At 44.1% G+C, this 15,942-nt stretch overlaps 1 protein-coding gene across 2 annotated transcripts in view; it reads left to right on the plus strand.

The window, feature by feature from the left end:
- Positions 1 to 763: 763 nt before the first annotated feature.
- Positions 764 to 15,942, plus strand: part of LOC134215306 (uncharacterized) — a 137,176-nt gene continuing 121,997 nt past the window's right edge. For both annotated transcript variants that reach the window (XM_062694524.1, XM_062694525.1), the window contains exon 1: positions 764 to 1,240. The gene's annotated coding sequence lies outside the window, so the exon portion shown is untranslated. The remainder of the gene's footprint in view (positions 1,241 to 15,942) is intronic.

Here is a 15,942-nt window from a genome sequence, read left to right on the forward strand (position 1 = left end):
CCAAAACGTCAGGCCCATATATTAACTGTCAAAGGTTGAGTCAAGTGCCCTGCGGTGTTTTGCTAGTGCGTTTGAATCCTTACGTCAAACAAGACCGAAAATGTCGAGGAAGCATTTTTCATCTATTTTCAAATTTCAAATTAAACAATGTTCCTTTCAATTTTTGAGTCAAAAGAAAAACTGACGCGTTCAGGATGATTAACTTCATCGTTTCCTGAAATAAAATCGAATATCGGTTCTTCATTTTAGGACCCAATTATGATATTTGATAGTCAAAAAAAAACTTAACGACAACAATCTCTGGAATAAAAACGAACGATTTCTCAACATCTGAATGAATTATTGATTTGGTTTCCAACTTCACTCGGGAATCTCATGATGATTAGTTCAGCGAAATGTGTTTGCAATGCAAATCTATCGCTGATAATTGACCTTATTTAGATGTGTGCCAGAAGAAATAGACAGTGTTCACGTCTGACTTGTTAACAACATAAACATGCCGGTCAGCATCACAGCATATTTTCGAAAACTTGGCAGATCTACTGAAAACATGCTCATATTATGGAAAGTGAAACCTCACGTGTTTGCCACGTGACTCTCATACCTCTCTTCATTTCTCTGGTCAAAAAAGCTTCCCAGCGCTCCCTGGCTCATATTATCCAGTTTTCTCGTTTCGCTTCATGGCTGTATGTTTCTCTCGTAGGCTAGGTAAAACCGCGTCCATCGCAAAGCTTTCAGTTCACGCCGTGCAACTTTCCGCGATAGCACCGTTTTTCTCGACACTCTCAAGCCGCGATATTACACCTCCACTCTGACATTCACTCACACACATACACAGCAGCCTGGTGTAGCTACACAAAATCATTCAAATAGGGCACCATACACAGCGCCACAGAGTGATTTGCAGCTCCAGAAGGGGCAAAAAGGATGAAAATGTTATTTGTGCGTTCTTAACATAAAACCCATTTTTTCGGATTTATCTCTCGTGAAAATCGTTACGGTGTCGATTTTTGTGAAACAAATAGGCCTTCACGGAAGTTTTTGAGTTTTAATTAAGTGATTTAATACCCTACTACATAAGTGTGAAAAGGATCCATCTTATCTTCGATTGCTGTCAGCACCAGGAAAATGGATTAGTAGCTTGAAATTCGTTCAAGTTCTCCAAACCTCATCTACGACTGGAAAAAAGATGGATGGATAAGATAACAGCTCAAATGAAGTGATGTTTGAATTATGAAAGGTGAAAATGTTCAACTCCTATACAACCCACTATAGCTCCCATCTTAGATGTAACAATGGATGAAGAGTGTTTGAAAATTCAACCAGAGTGCTACTTCCGGATAACTAACTACCTGTGCTGATCTCAACTCACGATACGGTAGAATGCAGTTTTACTAGCCATCGCTTGTGAACGTGCTTTATTGCAGGCTATAAACAAGCATAATCAGGATACCGGTTTAAGTCATGCAAATGAATAAATCAATAAATTTGCATATAATTTCTTTCTACAACAAGACAGCTCTCACTACTTCAAGTATTGGCAACAAGAAAAAAAAAGTTGCACTTCACTACCAGTGAATGGTGTCCTTATCAGTCAAACAAAATTGTTAGGTCGATCGATTTCAACCACTGGAAAAAAATAAAAACAAGAAACCAGCTTCCGGAGTGTTAGCTATATTCGAAAGCTAAATTAATGATCCAGCAGGAGGAGGCAGTAAGTTTCCCTAAGGCGGCAGTTACTGCCACGGGATAAGGGTTAATAACCTCCGCACGCCTACAGCTCACAATCAACATAGCCATTTGCTACCGACCCCATAGTTCAAGTGGGGTACTATAATTGCATAACAGGGCTTACACTCGCACATTGGTTGCCATTACTCATGCACATTGGAAGCTCAGACTATTTGAAGAGCTTAACACCCTCCTTCGCCCAGAGGCAAAACCAATCGGAATTGAGTTTTTATTTCGTTGCTCCCGGATTTACGTAAAGATATATAGGATAATGGATTGGGAGACACAATCCTTGTTTGATGAAACATGGAAAAAGCGACCGGAGAGGTTTCGAGCTCTCCATCAGTGGGCATGTGCAAAATTAGAATCGTCTCCAGGGATGCCAAATCAAGTTTTAATAATTATTATCGGATTTATGTAAAAATTGAATAGTGTGTTCGAGGTTTGATTTTCTTTTCAAATTTCATTTTTAAGTAGTTTGAAAGCTAGGGGTTTAACAGTTTGCAGGTTTCAAAAAAAACTTTTTTAATTTTGAGTCGTCGTACACATTTCAATTAAATAAAAAAAAGTGGTTTTGGTGCATTTCTCCTGCATTAGACAAAATAAAAAAACATGAGTGATTTTTTAGTGTTTTTTTTTTAAGTAAATCATGTTTTGTCCTTAACATTCATTCAACCCGATCAACCAAGTCCTGAACGATGTATTCATGCAACGCCAAACATCCCAACAGGCCCATTGAGCAGATACAATTTCAGTCATTATGGTTATTAGGTACCAAAGACCTTTTTGGTTTTCCAAAATGCCTGGGAGTTCAAAAGATGCGATCTACCCGATCAACCAAGTCCAGAAAGATGTATCTGTTTAGCGCAAAACATCACAGCAGGTTCATTGAGTTCGACTCGATATCGACTAACTAAAATTGCACAGACTAAAATTATTTTCTCGGTGATGGTTCTCTCTGATGGTTCTTTCGAAAAATTTTCCGAAGAACTTCTATTCCACATCTCAATGTATGCTTAAGTCGATGGTCCATTTATTAGCGACTTATAGACGATCGGTTGTATTATAGACCCTAGAGCTCGGATCATGTGATCTATCCAATGAACCAACTTATGAATTTTGTATTATATGATATCATAGGTAGGTTCATTGAGTTGATATGTGGAAGAGAAAATCCTTGGATTTTTGAAGGGACCATCACAGTAACCTAGAAAATATTTTTTATAGGGCAAATGATCCGATAGTCGTGGGTGTTCCTATAGTTGGGGTAGTGCTACTTTAACAAAATCTACGTATTTAACGCAGCAACCCATATTGTCCATCGATTTGTTGACCTGTCATTACTCGAAATAAAAGAAAACAGACTTGGGAAATCCCTCCGAATCGGTAGTGTATCACTAAATTACCTTATCTTTTTCTCGGCTTTGCACCAATAGTTGCGGAAGTGTACCAATAGTTGCGAGTCCCATAAGAAAACAATGGGATTCGCATCTATAGAAACACAAATAAAAAAATACCGCAACTATTGGAACACTGCACCAATAATTGGAGGTATCATTTTAGGTAACAATAATGGTTTCTGCAGCGTTTGGAATACTTTTCGATTAAAATATAATTTATGAGCTGTTGAATAAATACTTAAGGTAAGCGACATGAAATATAGATGTGGTGTAAGCGAAGAAACAGTGGTGGAACGCGCTTAGTTCCTCCACTATTGGGTCTTTTACCCTATGGCATAATTTGCTTCCATGAGTCGATATCGAGTCATAGAACATTGACGTGTATCGTCCGTGTACGCAGAAGAAATCGCAGGTTAACCTTAATGCCATTGTACATCTTGAATCAAGATTATTCTGGAGCACCTTGGACATTGGATCTCATGTTCATGGAAATTAGAATCTAATGCTTATTAAACCGAACTGGGTAAATATTGATAATGAAGAAATTGCGAAACTCTTGATTGATCTGGAAGATACTATGAACTAAACTCAAGAATATTTTAGGGGTATACCGAAGATAAGGACATTGCAGAAGCCTTGATTGCTCCGTTAGATGCCGTTAGCTGAACTCCATAACGTTTAGGAGTACCATGAGCATCTCATCTTATATATAAAAATGAAATGGTCTGTGTTCGTATCCGCATAACTTGAAAACGGCTGGATGAATTTTTTCATTTCTTCAGCAGAAACATTCATTATAGTTTCCGACGGGTTTATATGATATTTCCTAATGCGAAAATTACGAGTAAAGTTGAGCAAATCGTAAAAAACTAAAATTGTGATTCCTATGCAAACTTTGCATGGGCAGTTCGGAACGCACATTCTCGCCTACTATGCAGGACAACGTCTGCCGGGTCAACTAGTATTCTATAAAATAGGCTTTGCATGACGCGTCTATTGATATGACTATTGAACCAGATTGGATGTATACCGACGATGCGGACATTGCAAAAGCCTTCATTGATTTAATAGATACCGTGGGATGAACTCCATAACGTTTTGGAGCACCATAGCATCCCGTATTCAAGAAAATTGGATTTGCATGACGCGTATATGCTTATTGAACCAGATTGGACGAATACCGGCGATGAGGACATTGCAAAAGCCTTGATTGATCTTATAGATACCGTGGGCTAAACTCTAGAACGTTTTGAGGTACCTAGAGCATCACGTATTCAAGAAAATTAAGTTTGAATAATGCGTATATGCTTATAGAACCAGATTGGGTGTATACCAACGATGAGGACATTGCAAACGCCTTGATTGATCTAATAGATACCGTGGGCTTAACTCCAGAACGTTTTAGAGTACCTTGAGCATCTCGTATTCAAGAAAATTGAGTTTGCATGATGCGTATATGCTTATTGAACCAAATTGGGTGAATACCGACGATGCGGACATTGCAAAAGCCTTGGTTGATCTGATAAATACCGTGGGCTGAACTCTAGAACGTTTTGGAGTACCTTGAGCATCTCGTATTCCTGAAAATTAATCACAGGCATAACGTTCAGAATGGCTCAACTTGTCTGAGTATTCAGAACTATCAAACAATATGATTTAGGATTCACACATGCCAGATTTATTTGCATGCTCTTAGAAGCGAAATCTTCCCAAGGTTTTGGATATCTGGGTCTACAGGGTATAGCCAAACTTGACGCCTGATATTTTTCCTGCAAATCCAGCATCCTGCTGAACAGTTTTGCTGACGTAAGTGGGGACTATTAAAGACTATTAGAGAATATTCGATCACTATTTGAAAAATGTACGAAAGCTTACACTTTTTTTCCATGTAGTTTCAATCCTTTTCGCCCTTTTTTTATTCCTTTATTTTGCCTTTCTCGTACAACAAAGTTGTACCGAAAGGCTATCATTTCACTCCAAAATCGAACTTTTTATAGAAGCCTCGGAGACCCATGATGTTATATACCAAATGTCTGTCTGACCGTGTGTATGTGTTTTTTTTTCTTCCTAAACAATGGAGGGGGAATCTGCTCAACAGACAACCAGGGTTGACCAGGAAGTGCGGGGTTAGGGATCACCGAGGGAGGCAGGACTACATCCCCGACCCGCTAAACCGTTTCCATTGCCGCCAAGCCCATAGTCCCTTCGGTACAACCAGAAAGTAATGCTTCAAAGGGGGGCCAGTGCACAACGCACCCTCGAGGTTAGCTGCGTGTCCTTGCAGCACCGAACATCGTGACTCGCTCTTTAAGAAGAACACCATGGTATCGTGCCAGCGCATTGCCGGCTTTCCAGGTGGCCTTACCACGCCCTATGTCCTCGGAAGGTGGGAAGGGTCGACTTCGCGCCTGCTTCCCTCTGCACGACTGGTATCAAGAATGATGATGCCACGTGCACCCCAAATTGACCTCTCTGCGACAGGATCTATTCGCCAACACACAGAGGGACTTGCCGACGCGGTGCCTACGCCTGCCCCAGCCTTGACGAGGACCCCTTTCCGTCCTCGGGTTCGGAACCCGCCCGGATGACCGACGCCGCAAAAGCGACGATACCATGTTGTTCTTCGCGCGGCCACTTGTTCGATTTAAGGTTCGAGTTCGACCACAGGGCAAGATCACCGGTATGACCCATGAAGCCGACTCCGATCCCTTGGACCACCTCTTATTTGCGCATGAACTAGCCATCCTTGAGTCCACGCGCCAACTTCTGTGTAGCTCCTAGACCAGAGGTTCCCAAACTGTGGGTCGCGACCCCCAGGGGGGTCGTGGGCTGTTCAGTGGTGGGTCGCGAACGACAAATCTTAATTCATAATTTTGTTATTTACTATTTTGTCCCACAAATCTATTCCATATTTTGAATTAGGATCTAATTGATGATTGGATGATTAAAGGACAACAAACCTGACGAGGCCAACGGCTTTTTTTTTTGTTATACGATATTTGGGCAAGTAGAAAGAAGTCCTATACAATCCAAATGTAAGCCCCGAGCCCAATCCAAAACCAATCCTGATCCAATTCGAATCCGATCTAAATCAAATCCAAATCTATTTAAAATCCAGTCTAGTGATGAACTTTATTTATAATTTTAAAATCACTTTAATCACAGAGAACAGACATGGAGGCTCGAACAGAATATCTTGCAAAACATGTGTAAACTAACACACCGAACCGCAACGCCATCGACGTCGACATTGCAACTCACAATCTCATTTTGACAACACGATGGCGCTGGTATGCTCTTGTATGCATAACGACACTAGCGCACAGTGGCATTTTTTTATGACGCTAGCGCTGATTATGCACGGGATAACGGCGACATTCCAAAGTTATTTCAAAATGAACAGTAAAAAGTTATCACAACATGGCGAGTGCAGCTTCAACGTCTGTTCTCTGTGCTTTAATAAAGAAATTAAAAAAAACTCATCCAATCCAAATCTAATTCAAATCCAATCCAAATCTAATGTAAATCCAATCCAAATCTAATTCAAATCCAATCTAAATCAAATCGAAATCCAATTCAAATCCAATCTGAATAAATTTCAAATCCAATTCAAATCCAATCTGAATAAATTTCAAATCCAATCCAAATCCAACCCAAATTCAATTCATATTCCATCCAAATCCAATCCAAAAAAATATAAAGCAATTTATTATAATTTGTCCAATTGAACGCGAACTCATTTTTATCTAATTTCACAAAATCAATGCATTTGGTACCTGGTGGGTCGCAAGCAATATGGGATTCTGCTAGGTGGGTCGCATATCGAAAAGTTTGGGAACCTCTGTCCTAGACGATTTGGACGATAGCCGATAAAAAGGCGTTCCAGCCAACTTCATCTTTACACATCCTCCGAACTAGGTTGTCCGGGGTAGTGTCCAGACCACATGTGGCAAGCATGTGGTCACGCATTGCGCGAAAACGTGGCCACACGAACAACACGTGTTTCGCCGTTTCCTCTAAAACTGCGTACACCAAACACTCGGGCGAGGCCGAGCAAGCCAGCTGCGTTACCTGCACTGTGATTTAGCAGCACGCTTAAACGCCGGGAACTTCGAACCCCCCATGGGGTTCTTGCTGTTCGCAGCTTTGCTGAAACAAATCAAACAATTGGGAGGGTTCATGCAGCATTGTGCCTTATGTCCCTCCAATCCACAGCGTCGGCAGAGTTTGCTTCTATCAGGGCCTTTGCAGTCCCATTGCTTGTGCCCCGGTTCCAGGCACTTGAAGCAAACTTCGGGTTGCTCATATATGCCCACAGGGCACACCGACCATCCCACCTTGACGCTGCCTAACTTGATTACCTTGAAGGCGTCCGCTGCAGATAGGCGAACCAATGCTACCTGCGTCCCTGCCGGAACTTTCCGTAGCCGAACGGCTGCGGTGGGCGTCTCCACTTCACACTGTCACCGCAGTGCTGTTACGAGCTCTTCGACTTCGGTGATCTCGTCCAGGTCTTTAGATTCACCTCCGTCGTGAGTGCCCTCACCTTGACCGTCTCGCCTAGGACTTCCTCCGTCAACTTCTTGTAGGCGGCGCCCTTTTGCGAGACGCCCCGCTTCAGCTCCAGGATCGCCCATCCGTGTACGTCTTATTCGACGTACGTTGGAGCCGAGTTCACCGAGCTTGACGTCACTCCTCATCGCCTTCAAGACGTCCGAGTACTTAGCCTGGAGCGATTGGCACCTACCCTAGACTTCTTGCTACCCTCATTCACCTGCCCTAGCAGCACACATGTTTCACATAGGTTACCGCAACTGATATGTGACCAGATTTAGTTACAATCAAGTTGCTGCAACCATTTTTGTCTGACTTGTGCTGCTCGGGTGGGCCTTCGTTTCGGCCCTTGACGTCTTCGGTTTCCTCTTGTTCTTGACCAGGGTCCAGGAGGCGTCATCCTGCCGTAACCCCTCAGCCCTCCGTAACCCCTTACCACCGTCTTTCCTGGGTGGACGGACCTTTCCAGGTCCTTCCTCTCCCGGTTTTGGTGGTACCTGGCCGGGGTTCAGCATCCCAGCCCCACTACCCTTGTTCGGGGTAGTAACCCTCCGCGTTTTGGAGCGGCCCTAGGGAGCTCATCCCCTGGAGACTGTCTCCCCCGTTTTTGTGTCTGCTCCGCTGGAGCAGTCACTCCCGACGTGCCCGCGAATACTTGAGCCTCAGTCTGGGTAGACTTTGGCACCACCGTCTTCGCTGGCACGCCCTCGGTCGATTCGACCTTGCCCGAGTCCGCGAATCCTTGGACCTCAGTTTAGGTAAACCTTGACTCCACGGATTTCACGGGTTTAGACTTGGCCGTCCCGACCACCCTCTCCAGCTTGGCGTCCAACATCGACTTTCGAAGTTTCAGATATTATGCTTCGATGACGCAAAGTCGATGATGGCGTCCAGCTGTTCCGTCGCCACATCGAAGGCCGAAAGCCCATCGTGTTTGCGGTTCATCTCCTCCACAAGCCATGGGCCGTCAATAACCTCTACCGGCGTTTCTTTAGCCGAGATGAAGGTTAAGTGACCCACGCTGGCGCTGCGTACTGAGCTGCCGACTATTGCCTCTGGCCTCCTAGGCGGAGACTTGAACAACCCACCTCTTGCGAAGGGGTTGCTTACACTACTACCACTAATTGAAGAATTGTTTTTTTTTTCCATTTTGGTCCCACGAGTTGCTCGGGAAAAGAGGTCCACCACGCCAGAGCCCAGCATGACGCGGTAAGGGACAATTACTGTGGAGGGTGCCCAGGTACCCCACAGGCTCCGTTAAAGGCCTAGCTTATTATTTCACCCCCCTGGCCATGCATCCCCTCGGCACGGATCGCTTGACGCCTTGGGATTAGGGGTTAGGGACGATGGTCCCTTTGGTCGCACCCGCTCACTCTAGCTGATGTCAGAAGGACAACAGTGCCCAGGCTGCACTACCAACTAAGTACAAAACCCTTAGCTGTCGGTCGATTGTCATCGGAAGACCCGTGTAAGCGTGAGATTGGAACTTGTGAGGACCAGAGCGGTGTAGGTCGCTCCTTCCCAGATGTCAACTCACCATTTCGCAGCCCGTGTATGAGTGTGTGTGTTTTTTTTTTTTTTTTTTTTTACGAGAATGCATTTACACACTAACCCAGTACACGTGCATTGTAGTTGCCAAACTACCACACGGAAGTGTACTGGAGTGTCGGACTCGACCATACCGGTAATACCGACTAAACTCCCTTGGGCTCCACCATCGTTTCCCCCAGGAACTACCTCTCAGTACTACTTCTGGGGGATGGCAGTACTAAACGTACTCGCTCGTTCTCGCTCACACAGGCACCCGTCCCGTGCGAGACTGACTTGGGTGCTCGCTCTATCGCACCCTCAAACACACCCTACATACTCTGTTGCACCTCTGTCATGCCGTGCGGGTCTAACTTGTGTGCCCACCCTTCTCATGCCATGTGGGTCTAACTTGTATGCCCACCCAAACCCTTGATTCATGCTCATACACTCCATGCTTGCACACACGCTAACGCTCCTATGGGTCTGACTTGTGTGCCCACCCTTCTCATGCCGTGCGGGACTAACTTTTGTGCCCACCCTTCTCATGCCGTGTGGGACTAATTCTATGCCCACCTTTATCGTACCATGTGAGACTGCTCACCTCTTTCATTCGGTTCGCGCTGACACATACTACTCGAGTCATTCGACCTTACACTCCCTCTGGCATCCCTTGTGGGACTCTTCGCTTAGGTTCCCACTTCTGACATACCATGTGAGTCTGACTCACCTCATTCATGCCATATGAGACTAGCTCAACACGACTCAACTCATTCCTTTCGTACCATGTGAGACTGACTTGGATGCTCCCCCACACTCCTCTGCCACGCCGCGGGGTATCAGTAGTCGTAGGAACCAACATTCCTGCGCTACTCCCAGCGCGGCGTGTGCAGTCCATACATACACCTATTCATTCACCCTTCTGCCATGCTTCGAGGTGACGATCTCGGTTGCCACCTGCTGCGCCATTACCTCTGCATGGGCAGACCATTCACACACTTCTTCGCGTTCGGCACTTTCGCTCTAACTTACCAATCACAAGTTAGTCATGCTTGTCGATTGTTGCTCGGCGCGCCAGATTATTATTATTATTAGAATCTTTATTAAAGAGGTTTTTAGCCCACGGCTAGTTCACCTCCGAAGCGCGCCAGATTCTCTGCAAGCTGCAGGCAATCTGAGTGGTTGCAGTCGAGACTGCGTTCCACTTCTCCACCGCTTGACACATCCTTTGGATAAGATTATCCGGAGTTGTGTCCCGGCCGCAAACGTCTAGCATTGCTCTTCTTTCGACGTCGAAACGAGGACATACGAACAGTATGTGCTCTGCAGTTTCGTCAACACCTGGGCAGTCAGGGCAGACGGAGACCTCCGCGTGCCCAAACCTGTGGTGGTACTGTCGGAAACAGCCATGGCCTGACAGGAATTGTGTCAGATGGAAGTGAACCTCCCCATGGGGTCTCCCCACCCAGCTTGATATGTTAGGAATCAGCCGGTGGGTCCACCTACCTTTCGAGGAGTTATCCCACTCGCGCTGCCATCTGGCAACCGAAGTCACCCTGGTACGCTCGCGGGCTCCTCTGGTGCCACGTAGGTCAAAACACTCCTCGTCCTCCCGGATGACCAGCCCGACTGGCATCATACTCGCTATCACGCAGGATGCGTCGCGCGATACCGTGCGGTAGGCCGATATCACCCTGAGACACATCAAGCGGTAGGTGCTCTCCAGTTTCTGCAGGTAACTGGTTACCCCAGTGCTTTTGCCCAGGACGGGCCGCCGTACCTAAGAATAGATGCGGTAACGCCTGCCAGTAGCCTACGTCTACTGGCGCACACCTTGGAGCTGTTGGACATCATCCTCGATAATGCCGCCACAGCAGTCGAAGCCTTCTTGCACGCATATTCGACATGGACACCGAAGGTAAGCTTGTCGTCTATGATGACCCCAAGAATCTTCAGACTCCGCTTTGAAGTGATCGCGACGTCTCCCACGTGTACAACTGCATGTTGTGCCGACTTACGGTTGCTGACGATAACCACCTCCGTCTTATGTTGAGCGAGCTCAAGGCCTCTCGCACTCATCCAGTCCGCCACAGTGCTGATCGCGTGTTCTGCGGTTAGCTCTACTTCGGGGATTGACTCCCCGTAGACCTCTAGGGTTACATCGTCAGCAAAGCCGACGATCTTCACACCAGGAGGGAACTTTAGCTTCAGAACCCCGTCATACATCAGGTTCCATAGTACCGGACCCAGGATTGACCCTTACGGGACTCCTGCGGTAATAGGAACACTTATGTTACCGCCATCAGTCTCGTATAGCAGCGCACGTTTCTGGAAGTAGCATTCCAAGATCCGGTACAGTCCCACCGGCAGGCTAAGCCGGTGTAACGAGAGCGCGATGGCATCCCAGCTTGCGCTGTTGAATGCGTTCTTCACGTCCAGTGTCACCAACGCACAGTATCGAATTCCTCGCCTTTTCCGTTGGATCGCTACCTCTGCAGTCTTGAGGACTGAATTGATAGCGTCCACCGTGGACTTACCCTTCCGAAAACCAAACTGGTTACTCGACAGGCCATCCGTACCCTCTGCGTACGGGGTGAGCCTGTTGAGGATGATCCTCTCGAGCAGTTTACCCGTCGTGTCGATCAGGCAAATTGGTCTGTACGCCGATGGGTCACCCGGAGGCTTCTGGCCTTCGGCAGCAGTACCAACTTCTGCCTTTTCCATCTCTCAGGGAAACAACACTCATCCAGGCATCTCTGCATAGCTAGCCTGAACATGTTCCGGTTCGCTATGATCGCTGCCTTAACCTTCTGTCTGTGCTCAAAAAAACTTACGTTGTCTGTGCTCTGGGGTCAAATTGACCCCAAATTGAAATTGCTATAACTTTTTTAATATTTGGCCAATTTTGGATTTTTGGGGCTGTTTTGAAAGATAATTTAATCATCTTTCAGGTCGTTACCAAAGATTGACTATTGGTGGGCGGGTACATCGCGGGGAGGGGTTTTAGTGAACAAGGGTATAAAACAGTGATTTTTTATGATTATTTTACTTATATCCGAAAATCCTACCCATTTTGAACTGCACCTTTTTTTAAAAAGGCTATGCAGGAAGGCATGTGCTTTGGCATGAGGCGTTTATAAGTTTAGAACTCGGCCGCCAGGAGGTGGTATATTTGAATTCATTATTTTAGACTATTCAAGATATTCTGGTATATAGAGTTCTCCTCAGTGTAAATATTCTTATCGCACAAATTTAAAAATGGAAAGAAGTGCTCATTATATTGAGCACCGCTTTGTAGTACTAGACATCCTGAACAATGTTGCCGAATACAACTTGGGTGTAGGTATGAGGGATCTTAAGCTAAAGCAATATTTCATATATGCAAGAATATTGCAAGTACACTAGCGTCGCCTATTTGTAAATTTCCTAATTATTTATTTCGTTACATGGCAGTCTATTCCCACCAGACGAGCTTTGTTACAGACGTCATCTTTACAAATTTCAAAATTTAGCGATAAGAATATTTACAATGAGGAAAATTCCATATATCGGAGTTACTTGAGTAGTCTAAAATAATGAATTCAAATATACCGCCACCTAGCGACCATGCGCTAAACTAATCAATGCCTCATGTCAAAGCACACGCCTTCCTGCATAACCTTTTTGAAAAGGTGCAGTTCAAAATGGGTAGGATTTTCAGATATAATAAAATAAGCATGAAAAATCACTGTTTTTGTACCCTTTTTTACGGAAACCCCTCCCAGGGATGTACCCGCCCACCTATAATCAATCTTTTGTAATGACCTGAAAGATGATTAAATTATCTTTCGAAACAGCCCCAAAAATTCAAAATTGGCCAAACATTAAAATAGTTATAGCAATTTCAATTTAAATCAATTTGACCCCAGAGCACAGACAACGTAAGTTTTTGAAAAAAGGACACTGTAGCCCATATTTTCAAGATTTTTCAAGCGAATTTGCACATAGGAGACAGATCTCGGCGAGTATTACCAAACTACCAAAAATTAGGAGAATCGGTTGAAAACTAAAAATGGCAGCCACTCAAAGTGGCCTGGGGTCATATTGACCCCAGAGCACAGACAAAAGGTTAAGTGCACTGTTTGGAACTCCATCGGGGCCTGGAGCTTTGTTCATCGCAAGGGTGTTAGCCACTGCGAGTAACTCTTCGTTCGTCACCGGAGCCAGGAGTATGAGTGTGTGTGCGTATTCGTGTGTGTATATGTGTGTGTGTGCACGAAAGCCGAAAAACATTAGCCACTTTTTCATATAGTAATTCTTAACCGATTTTCTCGCAACAAGTTGCATCCAACCCTAGTTGATCACTATTGAATTTAATCACGATCGCATTGACCGTTCAAAAGTTATGAAGAAAATGGTGTGTTGGCTGATTAGCTATACCGCGTCGTCATCAGGCAGCCATAACGATGAGAGCGCTCCCGAATACGCCACCGCAGAGGTTGGGAATCGAACCCATGACCATTCGCTTGTAAGGCGAACGTGTAGCCAACTACGCTACGAGGCCCCCCTATTTTATTTCGCCCTTTCTAGCCATATTGCTTCAAGGTTAAAAGAACCCATGGGTTGTCAAAAAGATGCTAATCGACATGAGGGATCTAAAACTTTCCAATATTTTTTCAAATTTGAACTGTCCTAAACATGGACAAACCATGCTGAAGGTGTTCGAAAAAAATTCTAAACGATTAGAAAAGACAGTCGTACTGTAAAGCTCCATAATCGTCGGTCTTGGGCGATGTTCCTCCACACGAAAAAAAAAAAAGCGTTCCCGAATCCGTGAACCAGCAAAAATACACCGTGATTTAACTCATGGATTCGGGAACACCAGTCACGTTTTCCAGAACGTTCCAGAAAACGTGACTGTATTCCCGAATCCGTGACTGTTTTTCCCGAAAAAATACACCGTGAACTCGTTAGTTCACAAATACATGAACGCTTTTTTTAACGTGCAGTATTCCCGAACGTTTAGGCTTCTTTTGAGGTATTCAGCTTACTGATCAGTCCCCCTAAAAGTGAGATGAAAAATTTAATTTTTCCACTTCACAATATATAAGGTTTGATTCTTCATAAAAGTTGTAGCAAAAGTTCTCTTGAAAAACTTTGTCGAAGACACCAGGTTCGTAATTCCGTTACTCTTGGAGTTTTTTTCACGTCTTATGCAGACAACTCCTCAAAAATGTTTTTTTTTTCATCATATCTTTTTCACATTAATTTCTACATTTTTTGCATATTCTAGAAAGTTTTTGATAATATTAAAATACGCCGTTTGATGGCTATTGTGACTTAAAACTTAAAAAATGAAAAGTTATAATAGTTTTATTGGATTTTTTAGTGCAACTTGACAACGGAAGTTGTGGCAGTCAATCTTATACGCATAACAAAGTACAAGTAATGAACTGTAGAGTTGTAAGCGAATGTAAGGAATGTTTCATCAAAAACTATTTCCTACTATGCAAGGTAGAAATCAATCACCATCACAAGGAGTTGACGAACTAATGCACCATGCGTCTCCATATGCTTGTATGCTTGTACATCGAACATGTTCGAAACTTGTTGGCATAAAAATCAATAAATCTACAAAAGTAATTAAATTACAAACTTGGTGTCTTAGACGAAGTTTTTCGGGATATCTTTACAACTACAACTCTCGCAAAGACGTATACTTTCCATGTTGTAAAGTGGAAAAAATAAATTTTTCATTTCACTTTTAGGGGGGTTGTTCATAAGGCTGAATACCTTCAAAGAAGCGCGTCAACTTACTGATAAAATGTCTCGAAGATGCCATTACGCTAAATTACATAATAAAAGTACTATTTAATAAACGCGCTAAAAACACGATTTTTGCTACTGTGCACTGGTAGAATCAGAGTTTTATATAGATCAAATTTCGTTTCCGTCTCCATGTTGCGAGGGGTCTCAGAGTCTTCAGTCTGGCCTTGCGAGCAAAGGCGTAGGATTGCTGATTCTCCAGAGTTCGTTCCACACATGGCTATTAGAAGGATACTTAATGCTGTCGAGCGATGCTAAAATATCTTTTCAAGAATAAAAAAGGTACCTACTGACAACATATCGTCGAATAATGATCACCAGAAATTCCGAACAACCCGCAACATTCAGAACCACATTTCCATCGAAATAAAAAAAAATCTTGAAAAAAACTGGAAAACTGGAATCGCTGCTACTTGTCTCCAGCCTCACAGGCTCTCGCCGAACCATTTGTCACACTCACGGGAGTAAAGCTTTTGCTATCATCACACGACTTGCTGAAGCACGCTCTCCACTCGTTTTCCTCTCAACTTTTCCTTTCCATTTTCCGTTGAGACGTTTTGAGGACATTAATGAGCCAAGAGAAAAAAGAAAACAAAGGTTGTGCTATGGATAGAGAGAGATTTAGATGGGGGGAAAAGAAAAACAAACCCGGTTTCAGTGTCGCATTCCTGGCGCCAGTTTCCGTAAACCCATTATCCTATATGTAGTCCGTGTTCCTGTGTCCTGGGACGGGGGTAAAATAAAAATGAAATATAGCTGTAAGTATAATGGTGCTTTTCGACAAACACATCAGTTTGTTTGCATTTTGAACTGGACATTTTTGGAGCGTTGGCTGCATTGTCACAGCTTTTTATCGGTGAGTTTTGTAACTGATTGATGATTAGTCATCATGACCAATCACCATAGCTATAATCTATATAGGGGA

Source organism: Armigeres subalbatus, chromosome 2 (genome assembly GCF_024139115.2).
Source record: "Armigeres subalbatus isolate Guangzhou_Male chromosome 2, GZ_Asu_2, whole genome shotgun sequence".
Taxonomy (NCBI): domain Eukaryota; kingdom Metazoa; phylum Arthropoda; class Insecta; order Diptera; family Culicidae; genus Armigeres; species Armigeres subalbatus.